The 14,278-nt window shown below is 36.4% G+C and overlaps 1 long non-coding RNA gene across 1 annotated transcript in view; it reads right to left on the minus strand.

The window, feature by feature from the left end:
- LOC131802189 (uncharacterized) overlaps nucleotides 1–14,278 on the minus strand; it is a 335,178-nt gene that overhangs the window by 95 nt on the left and 320,805 nt on the right. The window lies entirely within an intron of this gene.

The following is a 14,278-nucleotide window of genomic DNA, read 5'->3' on the forward strand; positions in this document are numbered from 1 at the left end:
AAGAAAAAGCAAATTAATGTATTTTTTTTAAACAGTGAATTATAAAATATTAATTTAATTAAAAATTCTAAAGTATATAATTTTTGTAAGAAATTAAAAATTTTTTTTTTGGATCTTTTTAATTATAAAAAGTTGATTTTGAACTGAAAATGTTGTAACATCTCAAAATTATAGCCTTTTAATATACCAATGTCGGGCCGTGCCTCCTCCTAATAAGAAGTTGATTTTGAACTAAAAATGTTGTAATATCCCAAAGTCATAGCCTTTTTATATACCCATGTCTGGCTGTCCACCGTCAAGTCATGGGGAAGTCATTTTAATATATACAGTTTGGGGTCGGGCATTTCTTTAAGTCGAAATGGAGACTTTCAAAGATACTTAAAAAAAAATATAAAAAAAAAAACTTAAAACTTAAATCGACTGCAAAATATATAAGCGACCTATATCTGAATTTTACAGATATACTTCGAGGTTGAATTTGGTCAAATGTGCTCAAATGCGTCTCATTTGGGCATACATTACGAATTTGGTGCACAATAAAACAAAATTCGGATTATGATATATGAGGAAGCTATACTAAAATCTATACCGATTTTCTACGAAAATTCATGTATGAACGGACTGACGAACATGAGTAAATCAACTCGGAATGTCATTCTATGAAGATTAACGAAAGAAATTATGGGTCCTTTCGGGTGACATAATACAGTCACACTCCGATTGTCAACAAAACATACAACATATTTTTACTAAGGTTCTCTAATTTAGAATTACTTATAAAATCCACCAACCCACTCTAATATATGCATATGATATCCACGAGGAGGTGTACTGAAGCTTATACATGTGAGTATTGGTATGAGACTGGGGTGTTCATCCCAAGAAGAAATCTAAAAAATACACAAATTTATATATTTTTGAGAGAGAATATTTAAGTTGAGTGTTGTGATTTTTGTCGGGTCCCCACTTTTACCACACAAAAAAAAACACCTCCCATTTGTTGTGGGTGGGTGGGAATTATTGGGTTGCCCGAATATATCGCATGCTCGTTTCGTTCTTTTTCAAAACATTTCCCTCATTCCCTGACAGTGCGTTGTGTACGGTGTGTCTGGTGATTGCTTTCATTTTTTTGAGTGTTACGTTGCACGCAAAATGGCAATTTGGTAATGGAAAACTTTACAATGGCAAATGGTACGAAAAAAATCTCGCTCTCGAAACAAAAAACAGAAAAAACGACAAATATTAACCCGACCAGTTGAAAATGGATCATTATTACAGTTAGAAAGCTGTCTGTCTAAAAGTTTTGTTCGCCAGGGCTGTGTGGTTGGTTGGCTTATGTCTCTTTGTGTTGGTCTGGAGTGTGTTTTTCTGTTACCGTCATTTATTGTTTCATTGTTTTGGTGTGTGCGGTGATTTCTTTTGTGGGTGGAATTTTTTGGCCAATTTTCGGTTATCGTTATTGCGGTCAGCTATATGAATTCTCTTTGAGGTGTAGTGTGTGGGTAAAGTTTTGTTAGGGAATATATTTTACATACACGCAAGCGAATGACGGGTTGTATGTTGTAGTTAAATGGGTATAAGTCTTTTTTTGTATGCCTTTCAAGTAGACGAAATAGATAAAAAAGAGTTGAGGGTATATAATACAATTTTTATACCCTCCACCCTACATGCATACATAGTATGGAGGGTATACCAGGTTCGTCATTCCCTTTGTAAAAGTATGTATATTCTTGATCAGCGTAAAATTCTAAGACCATTTTGTCCTGTCCGTCCATCCGTCTGTTGTAATCACGCTATAATCAAGCCGAATAAGGAGAGGAAGGTAAAAATTTACACATATCAGTCTTTTATCTATAAGCATGTCAAGTCGAAGCCGGGCTATATCGGTCCACGATATTGTATACCCCCGATAATCGGGGGTGCCATATTTTGCAATGGAATTTTCTGAAATTCTACACAAGGAGTTCTTTGTAAGTACTTTGCCTCTGGAAGAAAACTCTCTATATATATGGTGAGATAAAAAGAAAACTGCAACAAAGTCAAACGCTTTAATTTTTAATTTTTTTTTTAATTTTATTGAATGAAGCAAAAAATGTCGAAGATCGCATCAAATTTTAGAATAAGTATAGATTTGTTCGAATTGGTAACCTTCGGCACTAATTATGGCCTTCAAACGGCCATTGAAACCGTCACACGCTGCCCGAATGTTGCTCTGCGGAATTTTGGCCCATTCCCGGCGAAGCGCTTGCTTGAGGTTATCGGCAATTTGGTATTTTTTAGTGCCATCCTTGCTTTCCAAAATACTCCAGACACAATAGTCCAACGGATTGGTATCCAGAGATTTTGGTGGCCATTGTGCGCTGGAAATGAAGCAAGGAACCTCATTTTGTAACCATTGTTGGGTGGCGCGTGCTGAGTCCTATTGGAATATCCAAGGTCTGCGGCCAAAAAGTTGGCATGCCCAAGGCTTTAATATACCCTCCAGAATATTATCGCGAAAATATTCTGGAGGGTGTATTAAAGCCTTGGGTAGATTTACACGAGCTGTTATGGTGGCCCACACAATCACCATGGTCGGCGCTTGAGTTCTGTTGGCCAACCGGAGGTGCACATTTTCAGCTGACCTCTTTGGCAAGTAACCACGATCATTTTGTTTGTTTACAAACTGCTAGACAACGAATATTTTCTCATCGGAAAAAAACAAAATCGGCAGTCCACGACTTTCGACCAAGCGAAGCAACTTTTTAGCTCTTTTGAGTCTATTTTCTTTCTGTTGCGGTGTAAGTTCTTGCACTTTTTGGAATTTTAATGGCTTTACCCCGAGCTCATTTTTCAATATTTGCCAAATGGAATATTGCTATATGTTCAGTTCACGTGTCATTTTTCGGCCACTGCGACACCGGTTTCGATCAAGTCGCTTCTTTACTTTTCGAACCATTTCCGCTGATGTTGCTGTTTTCTTCCGTCCACTTTCTTGACGTCGGGATACGCTACCAGTATTCCGGTTAAAAATTTATTCACATTTAAATGCTGGAGTGCTCTAACGATAGCCACTTGTGGCTTTCCAGCCAAATATAAGCGGCAGTATTCACCGGACTTTCGTATTCAAAGTTCGTAATGGGTACTTCAACCTTTCTACGCGGGTCCACGTCTTCCTATAGTTCCTATATAACGATACTTGGCATTTTGATGACTTCAGCGACATTATTATCGGAATTAAAGCTAATTGTTATTTAAAGTTATTTTTTATGGCCCACATGTCATGGTTTTCATTTGAGTGGTATTTTTCGACGGATTTCTTTTTTGAAATTTTTCAAGTTTCTTCCTCATGGTGGATGGCATAAAAATTTCGGCCCAACTGAACTAAGCTTCTTTTATACTTGTTGATAGATAACTAAGTTCAAAAAGCTCCTGAAGGGGAAGAAGAATTTTAAATGAAATAGATTTCTAAAATAATCTTGGGAATATCATTGTTAACGAGGTGACATATAATTTTTTGACTTCCTGAAAAGTTTACTTTGGATTAAAATTAGAGTTAATTTTTAAGTTAAACTAATTTATTTAAACAAATATTACCTATTTTTACAAAAAATATTAAGAATTAAGATTTTTTTTGAGTTGCTGAAAACTCTTCACAGCTGCCCATTCTCGACAGAATTTTAGAATTTTTAGACCACACACATTATGGTTGATTTTTGTCCAAAATGCAACAATACACCTTTTGAGAAAAGGAGAAAATCTTCAAACTAAATTGACGACATAATTACTGCTCTTAATAAAGACAGTTCTCCTGCACTCAACCACCCGCAATCGTTTTGCAAGCGTAAAATTTATCAATGGACAGTTTGAGGTGTTAACTGCAACAAAAGAACAACAGGCGACAGTTTTGTGACATTGTGGTCATAACAACTGTGCATTTGCTAATTCGTCCAGGAAATTATTGTTTCCTGAAGTGACTCTTGAAAAAAATTGTTTTGTTTAGTTTGTTATTCTTTTGTCTTATATGCTATGCTTTGAAATTTACGAAAAGAGATTCCAAATTGCATGTTATATTGAAGTATTCAGGGTGGCCAGTTTTGTGAAGGCTCACACCCTTCATCTCGTACTGGTTTCACAGAAATCAGTCTTAAGAATTGCTTGGGTGAATTAAATTGTAAACTCTAAGCCGATTTTGAAAGAAGAGAACGTCCTTCAGTTATATATCTGCATTGGAAACTAAAACCAGACACTATTTTGAGACTGCGATGATATTGGCCTAAACTAAAATAGCGACTGGATATAACAAATCTAAGCAAAGAAATTCGACAATATTGCAAAATAAAAATGCGGGGAAATAAAAAAACGAGATCGGAAATTATAACCCTTAAGCGAGTCAATAAAGTAATTTTTTGGTCTTTTTTATTTAAAATATGGATAAAAATTTATTTTAAACGGGATCGAAATAAGAAAGACTATGCTACAAAATGATTTATCGTGAAGTTCTACTAAAGGTCATAGAAGACATTAAAAGTATAAGACTTACCTAAACGGAATTAATATACATTAAAAACACATTTAAGTACTTTTTTGAGTTTGTGTAAAAATCTCCAATAAAGCAACATACCTTACAAAAATGTTAGCCCTTTTTTTCAAATTTGATTGAAAATTGTGGAAAAAGCTTTCAAAATACCGGGATGTACCATAACATACAGACCAAAACAATTAGGGGACCTGTGGCAAATATTTTCTACAGGGAGAGAAAAGACCTGTCAAGAACCCTAAAATGCAAAGTTTCAGCTGATTTGGTTGGGAATTGTGGCAGAAACCGTCAAAATGCCGAAAATCTGGAGGTACCATTATATGGAGGCTGTACTTAAATCACGATTATAATCATCCTGAATATAATATAAAACTCGTCTTATAATTGTATTCTGATCAGGAATATATATACTTTTTGGGGTCTCCGACGAAAAGACTCTATACCTAAAAGGAGAATCCTTATCAAAAAATTTCCATAAGTGTGGAAGAGGGGGCAGGTGGGAACTTCCCACCTCCTTTTTGGTAACTTTCAAAGCGCCGACACACCTGTCTTCTTTTTATACGCTCAGCCATGTGGCTACAGTGGGTATATATCATTTGATACGGCCATCGAAATAGCGGTTTTATAACATAGTTTTCTTTGGACCAAATCCGTTTCTGGACATTTGGAGTAGATCTAGCGATGTCCGTCCGTCTGTTTGTCAGTCTGTCTGGCTGGTGCACACGATAACTCTCGAAGGGGGTATCCGATTTGATCCAAACTAGGTACATCGTAATATCGATCAAGATCGAGTTCGGAGATGGACAATATCGGTCCACTTCAGCAAGTATCTCCCCAACAAAGGGTCAAAATCTTGAATAATTACAATTCTTATAAAATGTCATGTAAGTATCCGATTTTTATTAAACCAATATTTTTATCAAACCAAGAACTGATGTGAAGAATTTATCGGTCCACTCCTTATGGTAGCTCCCCCACAAAGGGTCAAAAATTTGAATATTCATGAAGCTCATAAAACACGAAATTAACATCAGATTCCATTCGGACACACGGACTTGGCACATTTCAATATTTCCACCAATACAAGATCTATTATAAAGATGGTAGAGATCGGACCATTGCTTCTGGTACCTCCCCCCACAAAGGGTCAAAGTTTTGAATAACCAAAACGTTTATAAAATCCGAAACAAGTATCCGGTTATTTTACCAAGGTTGGGTGTGAAAATGAAATTTATCCGTCTACTCCTTCTGGTGCCTCCCCCACAAAGGGTCAAAGCTTATCCATGAAGCTCTTAAAATGCGAAATGAACACCCGATTCCATTCCAGACTTGGTACATCTGAATATTTTCACCAACACAAGATCTGTTAAAAAATGATAGAGATCTGGCGATGCCTTCTGGAACATACCCCACAAAGGGTTAAAGTTTTAAATAACCAAAAGGATTATGAAATCCGAAATATGGCTCCGGCTCTCCTCATATTTCACACATCCCATTATTTCTACTAACACAAGGTCTGCCGTGAAGATGGGATATATCGGTCTACATCTTCTGACACCTCACCCACAAAAGGAAGCTCATTTTTGGTAACACAAGATCTGTAGTGAAGATGATATATATCTGCGAACCCCTTCAGGTACCTCACCCACAAAGGGTCGCAATTTTCAGTACTTTTGTCTATCATAACTTGCGAAATAAGTCATCGATTCGTTAAAACTTGCTATATCTAAATTTTTCTCTCAACCAGAAACCTGAGATCAGATACAAGATGAATTATGAAAATGGAACACTTCTGTTGATTATATCTGGCACCTTACGCACATTTCAACATTTTCTAAACATTATCACATATCTCATACCAAGTGAAGGAAGTAGTCGATATAGTCCAAACTTGGCTCGTTGCAATATTTATATCATATGTATCTAGATCCCATACGAAATGGACAATATTGGCCCATTCCTTCGGAACCATTTCCATAGAGGATCACCAATTTGAATAATCATAACAGAAGTCAAAATATTTTGAAATAATCGAACATTGGCTGAGGGTATACATCTGTCGGCAAAACCGACTGATACTTTTTACTTATTTACTTGTTTAACCTCAATGATAGACAATTCTTTTAATTGTAGATTCAGAATATAATGTGTGCGGTAATCGTTTTTGAAACTAATAGTATAAACATTATATCAATATCACAACGCTCCTCATATCATTAAAAGTTTCCCAAATATTAAGCTTCTTTAGTGTAACTCCTCCAAACTGAGTTCCCAACAAAGTAAATAGGGATTTTTGTTCGCCGAAAAAAAATTGTTAGATTTAGACCACGACAGCAGCATGTCAAATTCAGACAAACACAGATCCGCGTATGTGTACACATGTACATATACATATGTAACCTTCCAATAACAATTGTCACGCACCACCATTGCTATCATGACTTTAGACTAACATTTGGTATTGTTCTAAGGCAAACTTTTTTTTACCAAAAACCAAATCGACACAGAGATCACAGGAGGAAATTAGGGGGATATTTTATTAAAAGGATTGAAGCCAAAATTTACACAATGCACTTAAGTGTGTCGGTCGGTCTGTCTGTGTCTGTCGGTCTTTTGGTTTTTGGCTGCTTATAAGCCACCATGCAATCGCGCACTCATGTTGCAGTCGTTTGGCGGGATAGCCTGAAAATGACTGGAAATGTCAAGCGTTAAAACAGCGTTAATGTTTGACACAAAGTTGCATGTCGTTTGACACCCTCACCCCTGTGTGAGTACACACTCATACACACTTACACACACTCGGGATATAACATTTCGTTAGAGAGTGGGAGGAGAGAGAAAGCATGTTCCATATAAAATGCATAGTTGAAGTTGCATTCATCCACATACATCCCCATTCCCGCTACAAACAGACACACACACATCAAATGCTTAACAACACCACCACCACCAACAACAACAAAAGCAACATACATCGCGGCCATAAAGTTGATGTTGTAAAATTACAACGTGAAAGTTCGTGTGAATGTGGATGACGTTTGGCTGACTCGCTGGCTGGTTGGTTGGTTGGTTGGAATGTTGGTTTGTATTTTTGCCATTTGACTTCATTGCTGGCAACCCGCTCAACCGGAAATTGGAGGTGTGCGGCAAAACACGACGTGACGTGACATTTCCTCTTCGTCAAAATGTCAAAAAACTGCAACGGCAACACACTATCAACGTTAACAACAACAACAGCAGCAGCTAGAGCCACCGCCGTCACAGCATGTTCTACTGTTGCTACTGCACAACAAACTCAACGTTCCGCTAAAAGCGCGAAAATTTGCAACACCATTAAATTTGACTATAGCAATTTAGTTAGTCAGTCACACCAGTCAAAGGGCACCAAGAGCCATGCCTCTTACCAACCAACGTCAGGTCATTGTGACATGCCATGGAAAATATGCGTAACATGTGTTTGCTGTGTGCCCCCACCAAAAATTAACTTCAAAAATTCATTGTTTAATCATTTGGTGGCATTTTCCGTTTATCTTTTAGCGAGGACGAGGTATTGTTTTAAGTTGGCCTAAGACGAAGATCGATTTAAAATGATACCTCTTTAGGAAGTTGATTATTTTACAAGTATGTTTTTTGGGAAACAGTGTTTTGAAACGGAAAATATTATCTTCTTTCAATTCAGTTAGTCATCATGTATAAAGAAGCGACTTGATCGAAACCCGCGTAGCAGTGAGCGAAAAAATGGCTCGTGAGCTGAACATATCACAATATTCCATTGGGCAAATATTGAAAAATGACCTCGGGGTAAAGCCATTGAAATTCCCAAAAGTGGAAGAACTTACACCGCAAAAGAAAGAAAATAGACTCAAAAGAGTTAAAGAGTTGTTTCGCTTGGCGGAAAGTGGTAAACTGTCGAATTTGGTTTTCTCCGCTCCGATGAGAAAACATTCGTTGTCCAGCAGTTTGTTAACATCGTGTTTACTTGCCAAAGAGGTCAGCTGAAAATGTGCACCTTCGGTTGGCCACCAGAATTCAAGCGCCGGCCATGGTGATGGTGTGGGCCGCCATAACAGCCGATGGTCGAGTAAATGCCGAATATTATAGCGAAAATATTCTGGAGGGCACGCAAACATTTTGCCCACAGACCTTGGACATTCCAACAGAACTCAGCACCATGGCACTCAGCACGTGCCACCCGAATGGTTACAAAATGAGGTTCCTCGCTTCATTTCCAGTGCACAATGGCCATTTAAATCTCCGGATACCAATCCGTTGGACTATTGTGTCTGGAGTATTTGGGAAAGCAAGGTTGGCACTAAATAATTCCAAAGTGTCGATCACCTCAAGAAAGCGCTTCGCCGGAAATGGGCCAAAATACCGCAGAGCCAAAATTCGTGCTAAAGGTGACCAAGTCGAGCAAATCTAAACTTATTCTAAAATTTGATGCTATTTCCGACATTTTTTGCTTTCATTTAATGAAATTAAAAAAAAAAATGTTAAAATTATGGCATTTGACTTTATTGCAATTTTTTATCTCACCCTGTATAACAGATCTTGTGTTGATGGAAATATTGAGATGTACCATGTGAATCGGATGTTAATTTCACGTTTTGTAAGCATCACGGCTATTCACGGCTTTGTGGGGAAGGCACCAGAAAGAGGGGACCGATATATCCCATCTTCACAGCAGATCTTTTGTTGCAAAAATAATGGGATGTGTGAAATATGAAGAGAACCGGATGCTTATTTTGGATTTTATGATCGTGGGGGTGATATCAGAAGAAGTGGACTGATATGGTCCATTTTCGTACCTGACCTAGCACTGATGCAAATATTAGGATACGTAAAATTGGAGCCGAATCGGATTATCCTTTTTTAATCTGTGCAGTATTTTTTTTTTTTGTTTGTTTTTTTTTTTGATAATTTCGACCTTTTGTGGGGGATGTACTTGATGGAGTACACCGATATTGTCCATTTTCTCACCTGACCTAGAATTGATGCAAATATTAGGATTTGCAAATTTGGAACAAAATCGGATTATTCTTTCTCTTTCTGTGCAGTAATTTTTTTTTTGAAAATTTCGACGTTTTTTTGGGGGAGGTACTTGATGGAGTAGACCGACATTGCTCATCTCCAAACTCAATCTAAGCTTGATAATAAAATTTCAATGTATCAAGTTTGGACCAAATCGGATATTCCTTTTGAGAGTCATCGTGCGAACCAGCCAGACAGACGATGGACATCGCTAGATCTACTCTCAATGTCCTGAAAGGTTTGGTCCAGAAAGACCTGGGGTCTAAAACCGATATTTCGATGAGGCACGTTTTGGCCGTATCAAATGGTACATATACCCTCTCTAGCCATATGGCTGAGGGTATAAAAATATTCTCAATCGGAAAGTTATAAAGAAGTTCTTTCATGAAGTCCTTGCAAGGAAAAACTTATGAGACCACATTTTTTAGCAGGAAGCCCAAACAAACGGATTTACATTTCTGACGATTTTAGGCCTGAAATTCACTGTTTTTGACTACCTTCACAATGGAAATGAGGGTATGTTAAATGCGTCATTCCGTTTGTTGCTCCTCTAAATATTCGTCGTAGACCCCAAGATCAGAATAAAATTCTAAGTCGATTTAACTATGTCCGTCCTTCGGTTAAAATTAAATCACACTGTATTATTTGACTTAGGGCACGATCGTTTGCATTGTGGTTAGTAAGTTTAGTACTAAAAATAAGGTATATCGTTTTCCTACCTCTCGGTATATACGCTATTTTGACAACTTTAGCCACATTTTTTCACGGAATTGTTCCAAACCTGTTGTTTTGCGTTCGAATATGTAAAAAAAACTGTAAGTTCGCCCGGGCCGATCTTTGAATACCCTCCTTTATTTGGAACGAATTTGGCAATTTTCAAAAAAAATTGAATCCGTTAAAAATTCTGTTAAAATCTTAAAAATAACGAATGTAGTCGTCTATAGGACGACGTGGACCTGCGTAGGCAATATTTGTCATAAGCCATTAGAACATTGAAATGCTAAATTTGAAAAAAGGATTCGGTGAATAATGTAGCTAAAATCATCAAAATACTGAATATATAGAGGTACCGCTATATGGGGACTATACGAAGACGTGGACCTGCACGGACAATTTTCTGTCTTAGGCTGAAACAAACAACAATTGAAACAATTCCAGTGAATAATATCGCTAAAATCATAAAAATACCGAATATCGGAAGGTACCGTTATATGGGGGCTATACCAAAACTTGGACATGACCCATTTTCAATACTAAAAGTCCTGCAGATATAGTACACATTTGAGCAAAGTTTTATCAACCTACTTCATTTCGTTCGGAAGCTAGAGTGATTTCCACAGACGGACACACGGATAGATGGACAGGCGGACAAACATCGAATTTTATGTTGACCAACAATATATATTCTTTGTGGGGTCTAAAATGTATATTTCGAGGTGTAACAAACGGAATGACAAACTTAGCATACCCTCCATACTATGGTGGAGGGTATAAAAAGGCACTACGTCCTGTGATAATACTTTGTCTTTGGAGGTTCAAGTTTTACTATAGCCCCCATATAATGTTAACTTCGGATATTTGTAGTTCGTAATGGGCTTTTGCTCCGGTAGCGGAACATTGTTTATAGGTCAATAGTGTTTAGAAGCGCGAAGTTTAAATATATAATATATTTTAATTGTTACATATTCACATTATATCGAAAATATTGGAAAAGTGCGAAGTTTGAAAAAATCGGACATTGCCTTCAAATTTTATAAGAGTAAAGTGAAATAGTCGGCTGGACAGGAATTACGATAAGTAGTGGACGAATATTGATAATTTTCCTTCCTGATCTATGTCTCTGCCAAATCGGATATTTTGCTTCGCTTTTATTTATACCCACAATTAGAAGTGGACTGATATTACCCATCTTCGAACTCGATATAAGTTTGATAAAAACATTGACATGTATAAAGTTTAGACTACTTGGAGGCGTAGCATTAGCCAATGTCGAATTTCGTTCAGAGATTCATGGGTTTGGAAGGTGTTATTTTGATGAGGCACATGTTGGTTGGAACTGATTATGTATACTCTCTGTATCTGTAAAAGTGTGGATATTGCATATTATTATATTTTTTATTATTGATTTTTTGTTATTTTTTTAATAAATGAGTTTGTATCTAGTCCACTGTGTTTTTACACCCTTCTTCTCTCCTCTACATCATAAATATGTTCGATTCCCAATTTTCTTTTACGTTTCAAGCTCATTAACTAATTAAGCAATTATATTGTCACCATAAAATTGTTAAACAATGCAATGGTGTAAGAAAAGGTATGCACTTATTCATCGATGCATATACCCCATATACTATGGTCGCTGAGTACGCACCCCTTTTTGTCCAAATTGTTGTGTATTTCCTTTTCTTTTATTTTTTGGTGGCGTTCGGTTGGTATGGTCACCAAATGTTGTGTTATTGGTTGATTGGTTAGTTTTTTGTTCTTAGTATTCACCATTAAACGGTTGCGGTTGACCAATTTTGCTGTTGCAACATTGCAATGCAGTGTTGTTAGTTTAAACTGAGCTGAACTGAACTCAACGACATTATTAATGGGTCATAGGAATTTTTGTTTACGTAATTGTCTAACCTACTACGATTTGTTATTTCGGCTGTCACAAAATTTAATTATACTTATAATTTAAAAAAAAAAAAAAAAATTTAGTATAACTATTATGGAATATATTTCATGAAATTCATGATGCTTCTGAATAATTTTACATTCAGCTTCACAGTCCTTAAAAGTATTCCGAACAATAAAAGAAAATGTACTAGAAAACCCTACAAATGTTGGGCACCACTTTTGATGACATAGAAGTTCGGAAATCCTTGTTGTTACATTAACCTTTAACTAATGAGGTGGAGGTGAATTTTATCCTCTCTTCACATTTTGTTGAAATTCTCTCTGCGATCAATAAAAGTACGTACGTACCTTTTTTTTATCAAATAATTATCCAAAATATGTTTAAATACATTTTTTTGGTTAAATTAAGTGGAAGTAAAATTTACCGTCATAAAATACGTCCCAAAATTTCACTTCGACAGTCAAAGAAGAACTTGATATGTTGGATTTGGCTGCACTTTCGGACCAACAGTATCAAATACCGAAAATGAATAAAGACCGTTTTAGGTGGGCATGCCAAAAAGTGGTTCCACCTTGAAATTGTCTTGGAAGTTCAAACAGAAACCCACAAAATATATATTATCGTTGCTTGGGATTACAATACCAATCATCCTATGAATCAATATCGGTGCAAACTATTAAAGCATTAGCAACAGACGTACAGACAGACATGACTAAATCAGGGCTGCAAACCGACTCAGAACCGAAGCGGTTAAATATTAGTATAACCATTGAAAAATCGATCTAGATCCAATTTTTCTGTCCAAAACCATTTCTCCATATGCCCTAGAAACCGAAAATTACCTCAATATTAAATATCAGAATTTTAGCGCTATCTTTTCACCCAATGAACAATTTAGTACGCATATCCCAGACAATCCACATTTCTCCATCCTAGGCACCAACAGAGATCCAGAATTAGTAACATTTAGTACTTTTCGTACAATAATAGTACGCATTTATAAAACAAGATACAAACAGTTCAGAATTTCAGCTCTATCCCTTTACCCTATTCCAAAATTAGTACCATTTTGTACTTTTTGAGTAATTATAGTGTACATGTCTAAAACCACATCCATATTTTAACCACAGATTCCAATTCCAAATCACCACCAGATGCCTAAATTAGTACCACTTAGTACTTTTCGTACAATTATAGTACGAGTTTCGAAAAACACCTCTTTATCTTAATTCCAGATGCAAGCATAGACCTCGATATTAAACCTGAGGATTTCCGTCATATCCCTTAAAATATCAAATTTAAAAATTATATTTTTATCCCTTCTCCCAATAACAAATATAACACCACTAAGTACTTTTCGTTCAAAAATAGGACACATTTCCGACCCAATGCCAAATCTAAACCAGAGATACTATCATTAGTCTCAATATCAAAATTCGGAAATTTATCTTGAGGACAAATTTGGTACCATTTAGTACAATTATAGTACACATTTCCAAACCCACCTCCATATCTCAATTCCAGATGCCAACAGAGACCTCAATATCCCATCTGAAGATTCCAATCCCTATCCCTTAACCCAATAACAAATTTTGGGCCATTTATTATCCCTTTGCCCAATACCAAATTTAGTACCGTGCTTTTCCTAAAATTAAAGTACACATTTCCGAAACCACGTCCATATGTCCAGGCTCGAGATCAACTGATAATACAAAATGTTAAGCGCTATCTGTTTACCCAATACCAAATTGTACCAAATAAATAATATTTAGTAATTTTCGTCCTCTTGTTGTAAACATTTTCCAAACCACATCTTTATCACAAACGTACCACAAACAGGGACGTCAATACATAATTTCAAAATTACAGTTTCGCCCTAAACCAAAATTTTCCAAATTTAGTACCTTTTTGTACTTAATACACATTTCCAAACCACCTTCGTATATCAACCTTTCCAAACTTGATTCTCACAATCCGTTCGCATAATATAAAATGGTACCATTTTAAAGGTAATATTAGGTACATTTATCCTGCACTCCATCAGTAACATTCATTTCAAATTTCAGAAATCCAGCTCAATTATAGTACACATTTCCGAAAACATCTCC

Source organism: Musca domestica, unplaced genomic scaffold (genome assembly GCF_030504385.1).
Source record: "Musca domestica strain aabys unplaced genomic scaffold, Musca_domestica.polishedcontigs.V.1.1 2, whole genome shotgun sequence".
NCBI lineage: Eukaryota > Metazoa > Arthropoda > Insecta > Diptera > Muscidae > Musca > Musca domestica.